Below are 22,702 nucleotides of genomic sequence, written 5' to 3'. Positions count from 1 at the left end.
ATTACCAGCCTGGAGGTAGCTACGCTATGGCAATCATGCCATACACTGGGAGGTCAAGTCTTTCCTAACATCCTCTCAAATTGTCTTAGGCAGACAGCTATTTCCCTCAACTTTTAATTATTTCTGCCACTCAAAGTTCAATTTGAAGAATTATTTTAAGTTATTTGTGAATTGAACATCTACAAAGTCATTGTGCTGACCCCATTATTGTACACCTGTGAAATCTGGACAATCTACCAGTGCCATCCCAGGAAACTGATCCACTTCCATTTGAATTGTCTTAGGAAAATTCTAAAAATCACCTGGCAAGATAAACTACCAGATGCTGAAGTTCTTTCTCAGTGTGAGCTGTTGAGCCCTCAAACCTTAGCACAGAAAACACAATTCCAATGGACTGGTCATGTTGCTCAAATGTCAAACGTGCATTTGTCTAAGAACTCACATAAATTAAGTAATCAAACAAAGGTAAGAAGAAGCAATACAAAGACATTGTCAAGGTCTCTCTGAAAAACTTTGAAATCAGTTGTGAGGCACGAGCATGGCATGCCTGCATCAAAGTAGGCGCTGTGTTCTATGAGCAGAGCAGAATTGCAGTAACTCAAAAGAAAAGTGAGATGTGCAAATTTAGAGACACCTCCACACCAAATATTCATATGTACTATTTGTGCCTGACCTGTGGTAGACCCCTCTGAGGTCATATTGATCTAATGAGTCACACACTCAGACGCACCGTACCGTAACTCCAATATAATGACATCATTTTGGTCCTCTTTGAGCATGAAGGACAACAATCAAGCCACCAACATAAGCCAAAGCAATGGATTTTAGAGTATACTCCTTTATTGGATCTAAGTGAACAAACTTCTGAACAACAGCATTCAGATAGATATCAAAAGCAACAAGGTGTTCATCAGAATTTCATGGAAATTTTTCCAATCTGTTTGTTGTTGAGCATCTTGCTCTAGGGTATTTTTTTTTACATTTCTATTTATTTATTTATTTATTTTCATTTTCAACATTCACTTCCACAAGATTGTGAGTTCCCAATTTTCTCCCCATCTCTCCCTTATCCCTACCCTTATGACATTCTGATTACCACTCTGCTCTCCCTTCTATCACCCCTTTTCTCTTATCCTCTTCCCCTTCTATTTTCCTGGAGGGTAAACTAGATTTCTATACCCCATTGCCTGTGTATTTTATTTCCCAAGTTACTTGTAAAAATAATTTTTAACATTCACTTTAAAACTTTGAGTTCCAAATTCTCTCCCTTCCTCCCTCCCCATCCACCCTTATTGAGAGGGAAAGCAATTTGATATAGGTTATACATGGATAGTCATGCAAAACACTTCCATAATAGTCATGTTGTGAAAGACTAATTATATTTCCCTCCATCCTATCCTGCCCCCATTTATTCTATTCTCTCCTTTGACCCTATTCTTCCTCAAAAGTATTTGCTTCTGATTGCCCCCTCCTGCAATCTGCCCTCCTTTCTATCACCCCCCTCTTATCCCTTTCCTCCCTACTTTCCTGTAGGGTAAGATAGATTTCCATACCCAATTGAGTGTGTGTATTATTCTCCCCTTAAGCCAAACCTGATGACTGTAAGATTCACTCATTCCTTCTTACTTCCTCAATCTTCCTGTCCACTGTAAAAGCTTTTTCTTGTCTCTTTTATGTGAGATATTTTACCCAATTCTACCCCTCTCTTTCTCTTCCCAGTACATTCCTTTCTCATCCATTGATTTTATATTTTAGATATCATCTGTTCATATTCAACTCACCCTGTGCCCTCTATATATACTATATATACTCCCTCCAACTACCCTAATAATGAGAAAGGTCTCATGAATTACAGATATCTATCCATGTATGTAATGTAAAAAGTTCACCTTTAATAAGTTCCTTATGATTTCTCTTTCCTGTTTACCTTTTTATGCTTCTCTTGAGTATTGTATGTGAAAGTCAATTTTTCTATTTGGCTCTGGCTTCTCAAGAGTGCATTAAATTCCTCTGTGTCATTGAATATCAATTTTTCCCCCTTGCTGATTATACTCAGTTTGGCTGGGTAGGTGATTCTTGGTTTTAATCCTAGTTCTTGTGACCTCTGGAATATCATATTCCAAGTCCTCCAATCCCATAATGTAGAAGCTGCTAAATCTTGTGTTATCCTGATTGTGTTTCCACAGTACTTAAATTGTTTCTTTCTGTCTGCTTACAATATTTTCTCCTTGACCTGAGAACTCTGGAATCTGGCTATAATATTCCTGGTAGTTTTCCTTTGGGGATCTCTTTCAGAACATGATCTATGAATTCTTTCCATTTCTATTTAACGCTCTGGTTCTAGAATATCAGGGCAGTTTTCCTTGATAATTTCTGAAAGATGATGTCTAGGCTTTTTTTTAATTATGGCTTTCAGGTAATCCAATAATTTTAAAATTATCTCTGCTGGATCTATTGTCCAGGTCATTTGTTTTACCCTTTATGAGAGAGCTGGCAAGTACAATTAGGAAAGGGGACAATGGGATGTCATTTTCTCACTCAAATTTAACTTTGTGGTAGTTAGTGGCTAAATTCTACACACATTATTAGCAAATTATTTCATATTCACTTTAAATTTTATACTTTATATTTAGAAATATTGTGTATTCATGGGTATAAACCTCCAGAATGTAAATATTTCTCAATTTCTTCTTAATTGGTTTTTATATCAAGATGTGTTTAGAAAAACAAAATGATTAATGAATGCTTTTGGAAAACCCTTGTATATATTCAATAAGTACTGTCTAAGAATGTTTTTTTCATTGTTATTTACTGTTAACCAAACATATTGTAACATGAAAAACAATTGAATCTTTCTCTATAAGAACTATAAGAACTGGAACTTGATATGTGGGATAGAACTGTAATTTTACTTGTTCTAAGTTTTTCAATTCAGTTGTAACTATTTTCTTAAACCAGTATTCCACCATTCAAGAGAAATGCTATAATCTACTCCGAGAAGGTACCTACTGAAAACTTCTGTTGGCGAATGTTAATGACTGGGAAGTTTGAGAAAATGGCCTTATGATTGTAATGACAGGATCCTCTTGACTCAGTTTCCCCACTGCTCTATCTTCTTTCTTAACTGGAATTTTCCCACCTGACTGATTCTGAGCCTGGCTATAATACCCTGTAAATGACATGGAATTTTGTAGTATGATTGGTTGTTTCAGAATGTATTTATGAATTTGGCCTGAAATCTGACAGAAATATAGGGATTTTAGCCTGGTATGTCTGTGGTAGGTCAGCCTATTATTTTAGGGTTAGGCCTCAGGAAATAGTGTTAATTGTATGTAATATAAGCGATATCTGACTGAAGCATTTGGGGTTGGCTACCAGTAACAGGTTGAATCAAGGAAGTTAGGTAATTCTGTTACATAATACTAATAACTTATCATATCGATTTTGCTTTGCAGTTGTATGCAGTGCTTCCCGACATGTCTATCTGGCTGTGGAAATGCTTGTTAAAACATTTGCATTAAGGCATCCAGAGAAGAGTTTGATAGGATGTACCAGACTATTGTGGACGTGCACATGTCACGTGATCTATCAGTGGCAAGAGAACTCCCTGTATTGGCTGTATAATCAATAAGGGAGCGAGTCACATCCCTAGCTAGACCCTGCGTAATTTAGTTGATTCATTGGTTAAGTGATAGAAGCATTTCAGGAGGCAGGGAGCTGGTCCCGCCAGCACGTGGCCTCGGGCCACGGTGCAGAGAAGGCTGCCAGGGAGGTTGACCAGGAAGCCTGTTTTCACTTTCCCGGCACTAAGCCTGCACAGAAACCTCCGCCAGCTCACCGAACTACGTTTCCCAGAAAGCTCCAAGTCCTCAAAGGCTGCCCCATGGTAGTCATGGAAACAGTGACAGGCACAAGCCGCGGACCACATGCGGTCCGGGGATTGGTGGAGAGGGAAGGGCGGGGCCGAAGACACTGGGGTTTGATCCTGAGGCCTCTGCGGGTCCTGGAACATCATCCTAGGCCCACTAGAGGAAAGCCAAAGAGCTCCCTACCCCACCCCCACCCCCACCCCAACCCTGTGGGGCCGTTCCGGGCGAGGGGAGGGGCGGGCAGGCCACCGGGCGTCTAGTTCTGAGCCCTCCGGGAAGAGGAGGGAGGGGAGGGCGCGTGCTCATTGCGTCTTCAGAGGCTCCCCAGTGCCCCCTCTCCTACTTCATTCTCTGCACCTTTGCCCTGCCCTCCCTTCCAGGCCCCACACTGCCCTGTGTCCTTGGAAGCATCCACTGGTCACCTGCTACCCAGCTGGGCCAGCTGTGGGCGTTTGGACCCTGGGCAAAACTCAACATCCGTGCCTCAGTTTCCCCAGCTCTAAACAGACCTATGATCTAAACAGATCATAGAAGATCCTTGCTCTCCACCTTGTCTCACCCTCCCAAGGTAGGGTCTGGATGGGTAGGGCAGGCTCTTCAGCTGCTCTGCTTCCCAGACCAAAGGAGGGCATGGCCCCTGTGCTCCTGAATGCCATCACCCAGCAGGGCAGTGGCAGTGTGCCATCTTAACCCTTTCGAGTTGAACATGGAAATTAAGATTGTATTTTTAAAAGGCTTCTTTCCGAAGCATGGGGCTGTGCCTATTATTCTCATTCCCTTCAATGAGTACAGTTTTCATTGTGTTTTTAAAGGAGGGGTTTGAGGTAAGTCTTCTTGGTAAATGTTAAACAAGCAGTGCTTGTGTGAATACCACAGCTTGCTGAGCACTATGCATGTTTGCTGAGGTTCCCATCCAGAAGTCTCCAGGGTCCTGTTCAGTCCAAGTTCTGCTTCTTTAACTTGGTGTTTAATCCATCAGGCTCTGAGGGGGCACATGTATATATAGTAAGATCTGGCAGCTAGGTGGTGCATAAGGCACTGGGCCTGGAGTCAGGAAGAAATAGTGCCTCCCTCCCCCTCTCCCCAGCTGCTGGAGCCTTCTCATCTAAGGATAAGTCTCATTTGTCCGTGTCCTGTAATATCTGTTATGTGTCTCCACGGTTACATTGTAAACTCCTTGGGGGTAGAGACTTTTTATTTTTTAACTTTGTATCCCCGGTGCTACCTGACACTTAATAAGTGATTACTTGATTCATAAGTTGTTTGTCTCTCTTCTTGCCTTTTCTAAAATCAAGATCGCAGCTCCTACTTTGAGAGATTCAGCTAATTCATAATAGTTTTTATACACCCCTTCACTTTGAATGTTTTTGAAAGTATACCTTAGATGTTTTCTTTTAAGCAACAAATTGTTAGGATTTTTCTCTTTACTTTTTATTGGTGAATTCAATCCACTGATATTCAAAGTTCTAATTTTTAAAATAGGTTTTTGTTACTTTAGATTGCATTGTTTTCTTCTAATTTCAGAATGAGGTAAGCGGTTAGCTTGTATTTGCATTGTTAATCTTTTGAGTATAGAATCCTGTTTTTTCTGATTACTAATAATAATGACTAACGTTTATCTAATTCTTACTATGTGCTAGGCACTGCTAAGAAATTTACAAATATTATCTCACAACAACCTTGGGAGGTAGGTGCTATTATTATCCCTGTTTTACAGATGAGGAAACTGAGGCAAGCAGGGGTTAAGTGAACTGCCCATTGTCACACAGCTAGTCAGTGCCTAAGTCTGAATTTGAATTCAGGTCTTCCTGACTCTGCCCATTTAGGTGGCACAGTGGATAGAGTACTGAACCTGGAGTTAGGAAAACTCATCTTCCTGAGTTCAAATCTAGCTTCAGACATAATGACTCTGGGCAAGTCACTTCAGCCTGTTTGCCTCAGTTTCCTCATCTGTAAAATGAGCTGGAGAAGGAAATAGCAAAACAGTATCTTTGCTAAGAAAACCCCAGAATGGGGTCATGAAGAATTGGACACGAGGAAACAGCCACATGACAACTCCCTGACTCTAGGCCCAGACCTCTGGGCACTATGGCGCCATATAGCTGCCAAGATCTATAATCATTTATCCATTCTACATGAGCTGCCAGGACCTGTATTGTCTCTTGTTACATCATTTCTTTCCAAATCCAGCCCTAGTAAAATTTGAGAGTCTTACCCTGGCAAGGCTGGTTACCTTTGCCTATAATGGAACCAAAGGCTAGTGGCAGGCCATTATCGTTGGTATTCTTCATACAAATGCATCAAGCATCTGCCCTAAACCTAAAGCATATATATTAAGCAAATTTTGATCTTGGAACTCAAAAGCCATCTTTTGCAGGTGACCTACTAAAGTAAGTGGCACCTTTAAAATGGGCTTAGAATTTGGGGAGTTCACCTGTCACTTCCAGTTTAATACTGTAACATGGAGCTAACATGGGGTAAATTGCTCTGACCACCAACAGACAGAGATAGCTAGGCTTTGTTGATACTTGGCAATATTGACCATTCACTTCCTTACCTGAAGTGGGCAGGGCAGCTAGGTGGTGCAGTGGATAGAGCACCAGTGCAGGAGTCAGGAGGACCTGAGTTCAAATCTTACCTCAGACACTTGATACTCACTAACTGTGTGACCTTGGGCAAGTCACTTAACCCCAATTGCCTCATCCTGGGTCATCTCCAGTGATCTTGATGAATATCTGGTCAATGGATTCAGATGGCTGTGGAGAAGAAGTGAGGCTGGTGATCTGCACAGCCCTCCCTCAGTCAAAACAAAGTCAAATGCAAGTCATGTCATCGTTTCTCTGATGACATGGTCTTCTTTGGCAACGAAGGACTAACACATTGAAGAGGGCAGAAGTTAAATATTAGAACTATTTTATTTCTTTTCTACCCACTGTCCATTTTTAAAGGCTTTTCCCTTCAAATTCTTAGAAGGAGCAAAGGTTTGAGGGGTGAATTGATATGTTTTGTTTTGACTCAGCAGTTACTTAACAGTAAACACTCTGCCCCCAACAAAAACATTCCCCATTTTAAAAAGTTAAGGTAAGAATCCACGGCTTACAGTAGCCTAAGTGAAGAAAATGGTGTGCTAGGTGTGTTTTTTAGTATGGGAAAGCCTCATTCAGCACTGGTTCATTCAGCTAAGGCATACTGTCCTCCTGTCTGCTGAAAGGAGATGTCCTACATATTTTATGTCAGATAAGTGATACTGCAGTTTGTCTAAAGATACCCTTATGTCCTTGCACAGCCAAAAGTTTAAACAAGGCAAGAGTATTGGTCTTAATTTGTTCTTTGTTTTCAGAAGCCATTAGCAAATTATTTATGTACTGAATTAGTGCACCCTTTAAATATTCCTGTGAATGTTTAGAAAACAGGTTTATGTTTTCATAGAACAAAACAGACTGTACTTGTAAACTGCAGATTGTCCTTCCAGAGCTACTGACACATATCAACCTCTGTTCCCAAAATATTGTCTTATTAAGGAAATGCCTGAGTTCTGGAAAATGATTACCATAAGCAGAAATTGTTTGGGAGTGATTATGCCTGTATAACTGGATCACTGCTTCAAGTATTCCTTGTAGTCACTGACAGACTGCCTGGATGCATGTACTCTGGAAATACGTCCCTTTCTCCACAAGAATAAATCTTATTAAGTTGTTTGAGGCTTCAGGAATTTATCAGGTGTCTCCTGTGGCTTTTCCCTCTAACAATCTTGGTCCTCTTACACCTTACTCCCAGAAAATCCATCCCTCATTCAACCATCATTTGATTTAATTTAAAACATTTAATAAATGTTTGCCAACAATGACAAATACACCTAACAGCCATATATCAAAGAGGGAAATGGAAAGAAACTGCAGAAATAAGGAGAGACTATTTTCAATAAGTGTTTTAAAAAGGATGTTGAACTGAGATGACCATGAGCTGATCTTGCCTGAACCCACAGCTACAAATTGCCAACTTAAAAAGAAAAATGGGGGTCAGGGGCTTTCTGCCAAGATGTTGCTGCTCCCTAGCCTCCCTAGCCTTTTCTATGGCCTTTTGGTTGTTGTGCAAAACAACCTACATAACAACTTCTTGAGGCTCACGAGATTCTCTCTCCTATTGAAATGTATTTAACTCTGCACCTCTCTGCCTCTCTTGGACAATCCAGTACTTCGGTGCTGCGTGGTGCCCGAAATTGCAATTTTCTTGCCTCAATTAAAGATGCTAGTTTTTGCTACTTCAAAGTCTTCTTTATTTCATTTTGACATATGGTGTCAGAAGAGGGATTCGAAGACTGCTGCTGGTTTCAACCTCAAACACCTGGTACCAGCAGGGGCCCCTTATGCACAGTTCAGACTGGATTTGGCGATTCAGCTTGGGTAAGTGATCTCTCCAATTCCTGAACTCCCATCACTTTTTTGGTTGAGTTCCTGACTTCTTGATGTAAGGTTTCTTAGAAGACCCATGGGCACTTCTGGATCCATTCCAGCAGGAACCCACAAAAATGGAACAGCTCCTAGGTCTATGTTCTATTCTTTTGTCTGTCTTTGTGGAGTGCCATTTGTGGGGTGTGCTATGTGTGTCCTTGAGTAAAAAGCAAACCAATTTTTTTTCCTCTCTTCAATGGGAGTTAAAAATCTTCCCTGCCCATTAATAGGCCTTAGGTGGGGTTATTAAGGGAAGCTTGATTAGAGGAGGCTTGTTTTGTATGAAGGCTCACACCTTCTGTTAAATGCTTATGAGGCATCAAAAAGTGTATATATACTCTGAGGTGAGGTTTTGCTTTGAGGATGAAATCACTGGAAGAGTGTTTGTGTCATTAGGCCAGAAGAGACTCTTGGTAGCTGTTAAAGAGCCCTCCAGCTTTGAAAACCCAGATGATGGTGCTTTTCTGTCTGGTAATGATGTATGTAATTGTCTATGGTTAGACAGTTGGAAGCCCGGTCTGTTGGTCTTTCTGTTTGTATTTTCTCTGACGTTCAGGGTGCTGACTCTTCCCCTGAATTAAGTGAATGATAAGTGATAATAAGTGAATGCTTGATTAAAGTAAGATTGTTTACCCCTTTTGAGGTTGTTTTCCTTAGAACAGCATATCTAAGAACCTGTGCAGCAGGTCCTCCTGTGTGTGCCAGGGTGCTTGCTTTTATATTCTCACCTTCTTGGTCCAAACAATAAGGGAAAATGGTGTGATAATGCTGTATGCTTGCCTTGTTCTAGCTGTTGTGGAAACTGAAAGGGTTAAGCCTGGGTAACCTTTAAGAATTATTACAGATAACGGGAGCCAAAAGTAGTGAGAAAGAAACCTTTTGAGACAAGCATTTGATGGCCTTTTCTCCAGATGCTTCGCTTTCTCTTCCCCAACAATTAGTTTGAATAAGCCCCTTTCCCTCCATAATGTTGCTCCTGGAGCTATGGAAATCTCTCTGCCACTGTAGGAGAATTTATGGAAAGGTATTTTATGCAGAGAATCAGTTAGAATGTGATTACAGCTTAATTTTTACCTGCTTTTTATTTACCCAAATAATTTGGATACTTTGTTTTGAACTAATTAAAATTTTAGTTGATCTTGAATTAGTAAAATTGTAGAAATTTTAAATCCAGGTTAAATTGAACCCTAAAATTAATGTTTATAGATTATGCTCATTTTGAATCTGAGGAATAATCTGGCTTCTTTGTCACCAAACAGTTTTAAGCGTTAACTCATGGAAAAGAGAAAAGTTTTCATGAGTTGGGTACCAACCAAAAGGTAAAGTAAGATTTGATTAGAAAATCTAGTTGGGAGTTTTACAAATCAAAAGTGAAGTAGAAGTCAATTTAGAAATAATTTTTGAATTGGTGTGTGTTTTGAATTTATAATAGATTATGGATTTGAAATACTATGGAATCTATAATAGATTTTGTATTTGAATTTTTGAGGACTCATTTGCTTCTTGTCAAGCTTATTAAGAAAGCAACTTGAAATTTATTTGGAGAATGCTTTATATTACTTATAATATGCCAGATTAACATACTAGAACTTAATTGTTCTTTGAAGAGAATTTTTGCAAGGTGTTAAAGTTTTTATAATTTCTAAAAAAATCGCAAAGTATTTTTGGTACTTCTGTCTTTTGGGAAATAATAAAATTGTAACTGGTTGGATTCCACACAAAGTAAAAGTCTTTAACAAGTTATTGGTTTTACTTAACAACACAGGAATTCAGTAAAGATTAGAGAATAATAGTCTGAAATACTATTGGAATAAGTAAGAAAGACATGGTTTTCCGACTTTGGGAGAGATGTAAACACAAGAGAAGACTCTGAAAGAATGATTTGAGGAAAGTTTTGAATTTGTTTAAGTGGAAAGTTTGTATAAAACTTTAGAAACTACTTGGTTTGAAAGCAGACAGAGAGCTGTAAGTAAACTGAAAGCAGTGAGTTCTGACTGAGATTTTAAACATTGCCATTAGTGATTTTAAAACCCAGGTTGGAACTAAATTAAATTGTGCTTTTTAAGTAAGATGATTGAAATAGATTAAAGCTTAACACCAGACTGCCACTTTAAAAATCTTAGGCAACAGATTAACCGTAAATAGTGGGTCTATGCCATGAAATACTTTGTGAAACATATAATACAAGATAATTAAAATTATACCTTGAGATTCTGTGTGATACATTTGGGAAATAGATCCAGGAGTAAATGAATTTATTCTGGTCTCATTTTAAGTGAAGTATACCTCTAGATAAGATGCTTTCAATAAGTCAGGATTTATTGTACTGTTTGGCATTGAGACAAAGTGTTTAAAAAAAAGTCTGGATATGGAAATTTGTTAGTTGTGGGCAACTAGGTGGTACCCTGTCATGCTCTTGGCTGCTTATGCAGTTCTTACTGGAAATCAGTTGGGACTAAGGATGCTTGAATCATTCTGTACCCTTGGGTTTCAGCCTAGAAGCGACTGTAGTGGTGCCAACCTGCTTCTTCCTGTCATCCCAAAATCTCTATAAGTGAGGCAAGCCCTTCACATAACTGCTATTGTAATATCTTAGCACTGCAGCTGTTTTCAGCCTGAGATTCCATACTCTGAACAACTAAGTAAATGAGTATTTGTCATCTGTTTGTAATTATATATTCATGTGTAAGATCAACTTTTCAAAATGTTATGGGAACAATTAGATGATGATGTAAGAGTTTATGGGGCAAGAACGTGTGTGTGTGTGTGCGTGTGTGTGTGTGCGTGTGTGTGTGTGTGCATGTGTGTGTGCGTGTGTGTGCGTGTGTGTGTGTGTGCGTGTGTGTGCGTGTGTGTGCGTGTGTGTGTGTGCGTGTGTGTGTGTGCGTGTGTGTGTGTGTGTGTGCGTGTGTGTAATTCCCAAATATCTTCAGTTTTGATTTTTTTAACTTTTAAATACACACACACATGATTTTTTCCCCAATTACATGTTAAAAAAAATTTTTTAACATTAAATTCTGAACAGGAAGACTTCAGAGAAGCCTGGAAAGACTTATATGAACTGATGCTGAGTGAAAGGAGCAGAACCAGGAGAACTTTGTACACAATAATAACCACAGTGTGCAAGGAATTTTTCTGGTAGATTTAGTACTTCATTGCAATGCAAGGACTTAAAAAATTTCCAGTGGACTCTTGAGGCAAAGCGCCTTCCACATCCAGAGAAAGAACTATAGAATTGGATCACAGAGAGAAGCAGATCATTTTCTTTTGTATTGTGTTTTGTTTTGTGATTTCTCCCATTCATTTTAATTCTTCTATGCAACATGTATTTAATAGGAATGCATATGTAGAACCTATATAAGATTGTACGCCATCTCAGGGAGGAAGTGGGGAAGGAGGGGGGAAAATCTAAGATATATGGAAGTGATTGTTGAACACTGAAAACAAATAAAATAATTTAATTTAAAAAAAAAAATTAAGTTCTGAGTTTCAAATTCTTTTCTTCTCTCCCTCCTCCCTGAGATGCTAAGCAATCAGATAGATCACAATCACTTTTGTGTGTACCCCTAGACACTTACCACTGCTTGGCTCAGTGTAAGCACTTAACAAAACTTGTTGACTGATTGTGTGGCTCAGAATCTAGTGTTTTTCAGAAATATCAGTTACTCCAATAATTGACATTAAGCGCACTGGAGCCTTAGTTTCCTAGAGAACGGTTTCCTCCAGTTTTGGAATACCTGACCATTGCTTGCACCTAGGACTTATATGAGGGCTGCTCCCTGAATAAACATTTCATTGACATTTTCAGGAATCAGTGACTTTCAAGGATGTTGCTGTTGCCCGGACAGAATGGCGGCACCTGACCCCTTCTCAGAAGGAACTGTACAGAGATGTGATGCTGGAAAACTACAGGAATCTAGTCCACCTGGGTAAGGACAACTTTCTGTAATAATTCAGATCTGCCCTTTTTTGAGGGGAGGGAGAAATAGCACAGGGTTCAGTGCAGAGCTGAGGGGGTGGCAGGTAACCACTGAGGGTTATCTTGAGGGTTGAGCTCCTCTTTTTGGAATGCAAAGACCAGAAATTGTTAATCCTCTTCTGTCCAAGAGATACAATGCTTTTGAAAAGTTTTTCTTCATACTGTTAAAAACTGGGGCCCTGAAGTTTTACCTCCCTGTTCTGTTTTCTGAAATCAAAAGTCAAATAATTGAAGACATATGAGGTTCCCCCATCTTAGCAGTTTGTAGATCAAAAGAAATGAATATTTTCTGATATCAAATCCACTACATGACCAATACTTCCATTCTAAACACCATGATCCTCAGTCTACTTCTGATACAATTCATGGTGCTACCTTGCATGATCTTGTGTGCCTCCTAGAAGAACGAGAGTACCATTAAATTCTGGAATGGCTCTGAACCCAGTAATTTTTCTTTTCCAATGAATAGGACTTACAGTTTCCAAACCAGATGTAATCTCCCAGTTGGAACAAAGGGAATCACCCTGGATGCTGGGAGGGATCCAGAGAAACTGCTGTCCAGGTGAGTGGCTCACTGTAAACAACCGTTCACTTGGCCAGTTCTAAAATGTTGGATGGACCTTGATCTATCTCGCTTACATCTTGGACTTGGGAAAAAAGTTAAGAGTATATGGCATTAGCCCCTTCCTTATCATTAACAATTCAGTACCCTGTCATCTTTTCCTCATTACTTTCCTCTATTGTCAGAAGATAGAACTTTCTCTTCTACCTCATCCTGCACATAATTGGAATGGGATCACACACAGCTCAGAGCCATTGTGCACTTTCTTTTTTATGGGCTGCCATAACTAATCAGCCTAGTGGCAGCTGGCCTGTCTGTGTTCAGCAAGACTTGTGCCAGGGACACCTCTGGAGGATGAACGTTCATTGTTGGGAAGTGTGTTTTCTTGTTAGAATTGAATTTGCCTCTGAATCTTCTTTATTCTTCCCAGTACGTTTTCATTCTCATCTCCTTTTGCATCACTATTACTGATTCTTCTTTCCTCCCCAAATTCTATCCTGTCCAATTTCATAATCCTAGCTAAGCCAAACAAATGCATTTATTGACTCTGCATAGTGAGATAAATGATTATTAAATAACAAATTATTGGAGAAATCTCTGACCTTTCCCCAAAATTTATCCCATGTAGACTATCTTACCTAGGTGGAGTTATTGCCAGTAGAGGACCTCACAAAGAATTGAATCTAAGGGCACACGATGTCTAGACAGGTGATGGGAGTATAGACAGGTCTCTTTGACCAACACTGAGTGATCATAGTCACATCCCCCAACCCCTCATTAGAATAGGTCCACCTGTCATTACAATATTTACTCTTTTCATTAATAGTTAAAACAGTTGCCACCCTTAGGAATATCCACTCTTCCAAAGGCACTGTAAGCGTTGAGTGGGTTACTTGAAGGGTCTTTGGCATTTAAGAGTGTCCCGGACCCCTTTTCCTAATTATTACTGGCATGATTAATGAAGTTATTAATTACTCAGAGATTATATCTCTCAAACTTTTTATATGTCACAGTAGGGTTGTTTGGCTCATTAAATCTGCCCTTCAAGGCAGTGGGTGGTGGCAGACTTCCTTGTCAGTCTGCATTGATCAGAGTTCTTTGAAATTGTTTTCTTTATACTATAAAATAAATTTCCATTTCCAATCACTGTACTCTGCGTCAGCTTTTATAATTCAGGTGTCTCTGAATCTACAATTCCATCATTTCTTATGGCACTAATAATCCATTACATTCTGATACCAGAGTTTGTTCAGTCATTCTTGAGCACCCACTGTTTCTAGTTCTTTGGTATGAGAAAAAGTGCTGCTATAAGTATTTTTGCACATAAGGGTTCTTTCTTTCTTTTTCTGATCTCTTGACAGTATGAACCCAGTAGTCACTACCACTAGATCAGAGGCTATTAAATCTAAGAACTTCCTGCTTTAGCTCTTGATTACTTTGCAGAAAAGACAGACCCACAGTGCACTAGTGAGCTGGTTTTCCCACAGTCCCTTGACAGTTGTCATTTTCCCTTTTTTAATCATTTCTGCCAATCTGATGGATGTCAAGTCAGCATTTTTCTAATAGTGTTTAGGAGCATATTTTCATAGAGCTTTTAATTGCATGGATTTCCTTCTTTGAAAGTGATCAGTCAATCAATAAACATTTATTAAGTACCTGTTATTTGTCAGGCACTGTACTAAGCACTAAGGATACAAAAGAAAGACAAGAGACAGTCCCCTCAGGAAGCTCACAATCTAATGGAGAGCTAACATGCAAACAAATATATACAAAGCCAGCTGTATACAGAATACATGGGAAGTAATTAACAGAAGGTGCCAGAATTAAGAGGGGTTAGATAGGGCTTCCTGTAAAAGATAAAATTTTAGTTGGAACTTAAAGGAAACCAGAGAGGTGAGTAGGTGGAGAGGAAGAGACAGAGTGCTCCAGGTAAGGAGGACAGAGAAGGCCCAAAGACCCCAGATGGAGCATTTGGTTTGTATAATAGTGAGGAAGCTGATTTCATTGGATCAAAGAATACATACTGGTCAGAAAGTAAAATGCAAGAAGGCTAAAAGGGGCTAGAGGGGCGGAGCCAAGATGGCGTAGTAGAAAGACGCACATACACATAGCTCCGAACCCACAACCCATAGAACAACTATAAAGAAGTAACTCATGGCGAATTCTGCACCCAGAGGCCACAGAACATTGGAGCGAGGGAGATTTCTGTTCCGGAGAGACCTGCAAACCTCTCGTAAAAGGTCCTTCGTGCTGCAGACTGGGCGCCGGGACTGGGAGCTGAGTACAGCCCTGCCGTGGCCGCGGCACCGAGAGGAACAGATCCAAGCGGGCTTCAGGGACGGGATCTCCAGCGGCCGCACAAGTACCTCCACCCACAGGTGACGGGGGTCGGTGAGAGAGTCCCTTTGGCGGGTCGAGGGGGGAGTGGGGTGCCCCCATGGCTCGGGCCCCCTCGGGAGACAGAAGCTGAGGGGCAGCGGCAGACCAGGGCTCTCCAAGCAGGCAGGAGCCTGGATCCATTGTTGAAGGTCTGTGCATAAACTCCCTGAGGGAACTGAGCCTGAGAGGCAGCCCTGCCCTCACCTGAGCATCTGAATTTAATCTCACACTGAATAGCAGCCCTGCCCCCGCCCAAAGCCCTGAGGCTGGAAGCAGCATTTGAATCTCAGACCCCAAACACTGGCTGGGAGGATCAGGAGGTGAGGTGGGTGTGAGGAAAATATTCAGAGGTCAAGTCACTGGCTGGGAAAATGCCCAGAAAAGGGAAAAGAAATAAGACTATAGAAGGTTACTTTCTTGGTGAACAGGCATTTCCTCCCTTCCTTTCTGATGAGGAAGAACAATGCTTACCATCAGGCAAAGACACAGAAATCAAGGCTTCTGTGTCCCAGCCCACTCAATGGGCTCAGGCCATGGAAGAGCTTAAAAAGAATTTTGAAAATCAAGTTAGAGAGGTGGAGGAAAAGCTGGGAAGAGAAATGAGAGACATGAAGTCAAAACATGAACAGCAAATCAGCTCCCTGCTAAAGGAGACCCAAAAAAATGTTGAAGAAAATAACACCTTGAAAACTAGCCTAACTCAATTGGCAAAAGAGGTTCAAAAAGCCAACGAGGAGAAGAATGCTTTCAAAAGCAGAATTAGCCAAATGGAAAAGGAGATTCAAAAGCTCACTGAAGAAAATAGTTCTTTCAAAATTAGGATGGCACAGATGGAGGCTAAGGACTTTATGAGAAAGCAAGAAATCACAGAACAAAGCCAGAGGAATGGAAAAATGGAAGATAATGTGAAATATCTCATTGGAAAAACAACTGACCTTGAAAATAGATCCAGGAGAGACAACTTAAAAATTATGGGACTACCTGAAAGCCATGATCAAAAGAAGAGCCTAGACATCATCTTTCATGAAATTATCAATGAAAACTGCCCTGAGATTCTAGAACCAGAGGGCAAAATAAATATTCAAGGAATCCACAGAACACCTCCTGAAAGAGATCCAAAAAGAGAAACTCCTAGGAACATTGTGGCCAAATTCCAGAACTCCCAGGTGAAAGAGAAAATATTGCAAGCAGCTAGAAAGAAACAATTCAAGTATTGTGGAAATACAATCAGGATAACACAAGATCTAGCAGCTTCTACATTAAGGGATCGAAGGGCATGGAATAGGATATTCCAGAAGTCAAAGGAACTAGGACTAAAACCAAGAATCACCTACCCAGCAAAACTGAGTATAATACTTCAGGGGAAAAATTGGTCTTTCAATGAAATAGAGGATTTTCAAGCATTCTTGATGAAAAGACCAGAGCTGAAAAGAAAATTTGACTTCCAAACACAAGAATGAAGAGAACCATGAAAAGGTGAACAGCAAAGAGAAGTCATAAGGGACTTACTAAAGTTGAACTGTTTACATTCATACATGGAAAGACAATATTTGTAACTCTTGAAACATTTCAGTATCTGGGTACTGGGTGGGATTACACACACACACATGCACACACGCACACACACATAGAGACAGAGTGCACAGAGTGAATTGAAGAGGATGGGATCATATCTTAAAAAAAAAAATGAAATCAAGCAGTGAGAGAGAAAGATATTGGGAGGAGAAAGGGAGAATTGAATGGGGCAAATTATCTCTCATAAAAGAGGCAAGCAAAAGACTCATTAGTGGAGGGATAAAGAGGGGAGGTGAGAGAAAAACATGAAGTCTACTCTCATCACATTCCACTAAAGGAAAGAATAAAATGCCTACTCATTTTGGTATGAAAACCTATCTTACAATACAGGAAAGTGGAGGATAAGGGGATAAGCAGAGTGGCGGGGGATGATAGAAGGGAGGGCATGGGGAGGAGAGTGCAATTTGAGGTCAACACTCATGGGGAGGGATAGGATCAAAAGAGAATAGAAGTAATGGGGGACAGGATAGGATGGAGGGAAATATAGTTAGTCCTATACAACACAACTATTATGGAAGTCATTTGCAAAACTACACAGATTTGGCCTATATTGAATTGCTTGCCTTCCAAAGGGAAGGGGTGGAGAGGGAGGGAGGTAAAGAAGTTGGAACTCAAAGTGTTAGGATCAACTGTAATGTTCTTACCACTAGGAAATAAGAAATACAGGTAAAGGGGTATAGAAAGCTATCTGGCCCTACAGGACAAAAGAGAAGACAGAGACAAGGGCAGAGAGGGATGATAGAAGAGAGAGCAGATTGGTCATAGGGGCAATTAGAATGCTTGGCATTTGGGGGGGAGGGGAGAAAAGGGGAGAAAATTTGTAACCCAAAATTTTGTGAAAATGAATGTTAAAAGCTAAATAAAAAAAAAATGAAAAAAAAAAAAAGAAGAAGGCTAAAAAGGAGGGAAAGAGGTTACAAAGTGCTTTGAATGGCAAACTAAGTATCTGGTATTCAGTCCTGGAGGCAATATATAGTCACTGGAGTTCATGGAGTAGGGAGGTAACAGGACTGGATCACATTTTACGAAAATCACTTTAGTAGTTGAATGGAGAGTGGATTGGAGTAGGAAGAGACTTGAGGCAGGAAGACCCACCTTCAGGCTGTTACAGTACTCTAGGCATGAGGTGACAAGTATGAGGATTGGAAGCTCAATTCCGTGTGGACGGTCTCGGGCGGGTAAAAGTGGGACTTCTAAATCTTAGAGTCTTACAAGGCCCTCCATGAACAGCGGGGATTCGAGAAGGTCAGACTGAGCTAGCTCGGCTAGCTCGGGTATTTCCGCCTCTCCCCGGGAGATACGTGATGGGTGGAGTCTCCCTGCCCTCGAGATTGTCCCGGATTGGAGCACACCTAGTTACCTAACAGCACAGTATTGAGATGCAAACTGTGCGGCTGAAGGTTAAGTAGGATTGAGGAAGCCTGAAAGCTCTCTTAGCACGTAAGGAGCCAAGAGGACAGTAGGCTCCGCTTTTCTTCTCTTCTCTCTCCCCTCCCCCTCTCTCCCCGCTTGTACTTCTATTTCCAAGCCCTTAAGATCCTAGCCTCCTTAGGAAATCTCCCCCTCTTCCTCCTAAGGAAGACCCCCCTGCACTTGTAACTAGACCCTGTAATAAAGCTCAACCCTTGTTCGACTCTGGAACGTCCTTTCTCTCATATGTGCATCCGGTTTTGGCCAACCAAAGACCTCGGAGGTGAGGTAAGAAAGACTCGGGTAGCCCACACAGGCCTCTAGGCCTGGCAGACAAGGACCTGCACCAGGGGTGGGGGTGTCAGAGGGTAGATGGGAGAGATGTTGTAGACGTTAAATCTACCAGTATTGGCAATAGATTGGACCTGGGCGAGGAAGGAGAGGGGAATAGCCAAGTGTGGAGTCCGGGTGACTCCTAGGCTGCAAGTTGGGGGAGAGGGAGACTGAATGTCAGAATTTAATCAGAGTAACTTGCTGCAAAGATTTTTATCCAGTGAACTGTTTCCTAAGTTTAACTATATTGCTTTTGTTTGTGCAGAAGCTTTTCAATTCTGTATAATCAAAACTATCCATTTTTCTTCTGTGATCTTCTCTACCCTTTCTTTGGCCACAAATGCTTTTTTCTTCAAGCCATAGCTGTAAATCTCTATCTTTCATGTGTTATGACCTTTTATTTCTGGGTCATGTATCTATTTGAAGGCTACTGAAGTTAATTTTGTGCAGTTTTTATCCTTGTTCTCCTAGAAGTTCAACACAAAGGGTCATCTAACACTAACCCTAATTCTAAGTCAATCCTTGCTTTGTCCTAACATCACAGAGGTACCGTCACAGCACTCTCTTATCATCCTTCCACCTTGCTGCAGGACAAGCTCAAATTCCTCCATGTAGTGCCCTTTATTCTTATATTTCATAGTTGGTTATGTATTTTAACCTCTTTACACCCATTACATGCCTCTCTGTTTGCTGAGTTATAGACAATTTGGTTTCCCATATGTTGGTGTCATAGCAGTGCTGGTAAAGTGTTATCGGTAAATGTGCTTTTCTTTTCATGTTTCTCAATTACATTTTAATCTGATTGAGGTTCCACTCAGGAGTGTTGTAGGCTGCTTGTGGCCAGCAAGTTGCATATTTGATTCCTCTGATTTGAAGTGCACAAAGTGACAACAAAATGCTTAAAATAATTGGGAGTGAAAAACCAAAGACATAAATAAATCTGACCTAAATAATTAAGACCAGATTAACAGAAAGATCTAAGTAATTGGAAAGGGATTAAATTTGTTTGAATAGAGGGAGGGGGAACCTATGACCTCAAGGCCACATGTGGCCTCCTAGGTCCTTGGGTGCTGTCTTTTGACTGCGTTCAAGTTTTACAGAATAAATCCTTTCAGTAAGGGAATTTGTTCTGTGAAGTTTGGATTCAGTCAAGGGGCCCCACTTGAGAACCTAGAGGGTCACATGTGACCTTGAGGTCGTAGGTTCCCCACACCTAGAATAACATATGCTTATATAAAAGAAAGGACAATACTTTTATGAGTAAGTCCATAAATTTGATATTATTCTCATCTGATTGCCAATGTGATACTGAATAGATTTAGACAAAATAACAATTCATATGGAGGGTATAAATTGTTAAGAATATTAGGAAAAGCAATACAAATATGAATGAAAGAAATCTAAATTGTATTACAAAGTAGTAATTATCAAACACATCCAGTGCTAATTAAAAAATAGAAAAGTACATAAATGGAAGTGATTCAGTGAGAACCAGACCCCTACAAACTAATGGGACGGGGGGAGGATTTTTCATGAAATAAGAACTTATGGGAAAAGTAGAAAGAAAGCAGATTAGAACAACTTTTCTTCTGGATGATACAACTACTTATGGCTACAGCAGAAACAATAGAGGATATTTCTTTTTTTATTTCATTCAGATTGGGAGTCAACGGAGAAGTTCACTCTAAAGTTGGGGATTTCATTGGAATGATCGTACCAAGAAAGAGTCACAGAAAAGGGTCCTCATTTTTCCACTGTACAGGAAGCCTGGGAATATGATGCCATAGTAAAAAGACACCAGAGTAATGAGGAAAAACGTTCTTGGAAAATAAAAATAGCCCAAAAGAAACATGGAAATAAAATGAGAGGCTGCAAATATAGCAGAAGCTTCAGGCTAGGGCACATCTCTTTTATAGGAGAGAAAACATCTGTAGGAATGAATCTCCTTAAATGTGATACACATAGAAAGTACTTAAGACGATCCACTAACCTAAGAAAATATAATAGACTCCATTCAAAGAAGATATTCCCAAAGTATAATGAACATGGGAAATTCTTTAAATATAATTTAGAATTTTTTGAAAATGGGAGGCTAGATAATGAAGAGAAATGTTATCAGTGTCATGAATGTGGGAAAGGCTTCAGCCAGAGGGCCATTCTTATTCAACATCATAGAATTCAGACTGGAGAGAAGCCTTATGAATGTAAGGAGTGTGGGAAAGCTTTCACCCAGAATTCAGGCCTCTCTTTGTATAAGAGAATTCATGCTGGAGAGAAAACTTATGAATGTGAAGAATGTGGGAAGGCCTTTCGTTAGAGGGAACAACTTACTCAACATCAGAAAATTCACACTGGCAAGAAATCATATTCATGTACTACACATGGCAAAGCCTTCCACAGTAGCACATACCTTACTCAACATCAAAGAATTCATACTGGAGAGAAGCCTTATGTATGTAATGAATGTGGGAAGGCTTTCCCACAGGACTTTCTTTGCATAAGAGAATTCATGAAGGAGAGAAACCTTATGAATGTGATAAATGTGGGAAGGGCTTTTGCCAAAGCTCACAACTTACACAACATCAGAGAATTCATACTGGTGAGAAGCCATATGCATGTAATATGTGTGGAAAGGCCTTCCACAGTAGCACTTCCTTACTTAACATCAGAGAATTCATACTGGAGAGAAACCTTTTATATGTAGCAAATGTGGGAAGGCTTTTACCCAGAATGCAAGACTTTCTTTGCATAAGAGAATACATGCTGGAGAAAAACCTTATGAATGTGATGAACGTGGAAAGACCTTCTACCAGAGCTCACAACTCACTCAACATCAGAAAACTCATACAGGAGAGACACCTTATGAACATAAGGAATGTGGTAACACCTTCTGACAAAAACAACAACTTATTCAACAACAAAGCCTTCATACTGGTGAGAAATATGAATGTAATCAATGTGGGATGGTTTTTAGCCTGAGTAGAAAGGACTCAGAGTGGAGAAAAGCCTTGTGAATGTCATGAACGTGAAAAAGCCTTCTGCCTCAAGGCTCATCTCACTAAGCATGAGACAGTTCACACTGGTGAGAAGCAACTTGGATGTCATAAATGTGGGAAGGTCTCCTGCCAGAGGACAAGTCTTACTGAACATCAGACAATTCACAGTGATGAGAAATCATTTGAATGTAATGAGTGTGGCAAGGCCTTCCACTTGAGAACACAGCTTATTCAACATCATAGAATCCATACTGATGAGAAACCATATGATTGTAATGTATGTGAGAAGGCATTTAGTCAAAGGACAGAATGTAATCGTCATTATAGAGTACATATGGGAGAAAAACGTTACGAGTGTAATGAATGTGGAAGGGCCTTCCACTTCAGCACACACCTTACACGGCATAAGAGAATTCATCCTGGTGAGAAACTCTATGAATGTAATGAGTGTGGAATGACCTTCCACCTGAGGGCACTATTTACTCACCATCAGAGAATTCACACTGGAGAGAAGCTTTAAGAAAATTGGGACTGAGGGAAAGCTTTCCTCTGGAGAACTTTGAAATCATCATTTATACTAATGAGAGAAAACTTGTCTATATAATGAATGTGAAATGCCTTTTTGTAAGAGCACAAGACTTGGAAAACATCAGGCAATTCATACTGAGAAATCTTATGAAAATGATCAACGGAAAATTAAAGAATCTGAACAAACATGAAATCCCAGGTGAAGTGGGTCCTTCTCTCCTTTCCCACTGAAACTGTTCTAAACCTTCTTCCTAAACTTAGGCACCATCTTCCTTTCCAAAACTGAATATATAGTGCACTTGACTTAAACACAACACTTGTTTCTATGTAAAATTGACATATAAGCCATCTGAAATAAGTACTGGAATTTAGGGGAAGATAGAAATAATTGGTTTTTATAAAAATGCTGAAGTGTGGACAAAGTTGCGATTAGAGAATGGATAGGTTGCCAATTTTGTGCACATATAGCAAGTACAAACTTTTTACCAAGTACTCCCCACATTTGCTTGTTTACAATAAAAACATGTTTTTCACTCATTTGAAGCATGAGTTTTTTAATAATGAGCAATTTGGAATACTCATATGGTTGTTAATAGTTTACAATTTTTTTGAGAACTGTT

At 40.1% G+C, this 22,702-nt stretch overlaps 1 pseudogene; it reads left to right on the top strand.

The window, feature by feature from the left end:
* The first annotated feature begins 4,499 nt into the window (after window positions 1-4,499).
* LOC140498841 (uncharacterized) lies at window positions 4,500-22,493 on the top strand (annotated as a pseudogene).
* The last annotated feature ends 209 nt before the right edge of the window (window positions 22,494-22,702 follow it).

This window comes from Notamacropus eugenii, chromosome 4 (assembly GCF_028372415.1).
Source record: "Notamacropus eugenii isolate mMacEug1 chromosome 4, mMacEug1.pri_v2, whole genome shotgun sequence".
NCBI classification, from domain to species: domain Eukaryota; kingdom Metazoa; phylum Chordata; class Mammalia; order Diprotodontia; family Macropodidae; genus Notamacropus; species Notamacropus eugenii.
The sequence above is the reverse complement of the archived record's forward strand: the minus strand, read 5'-3'. Positions and strand labels throughout refer to the sequence as shown.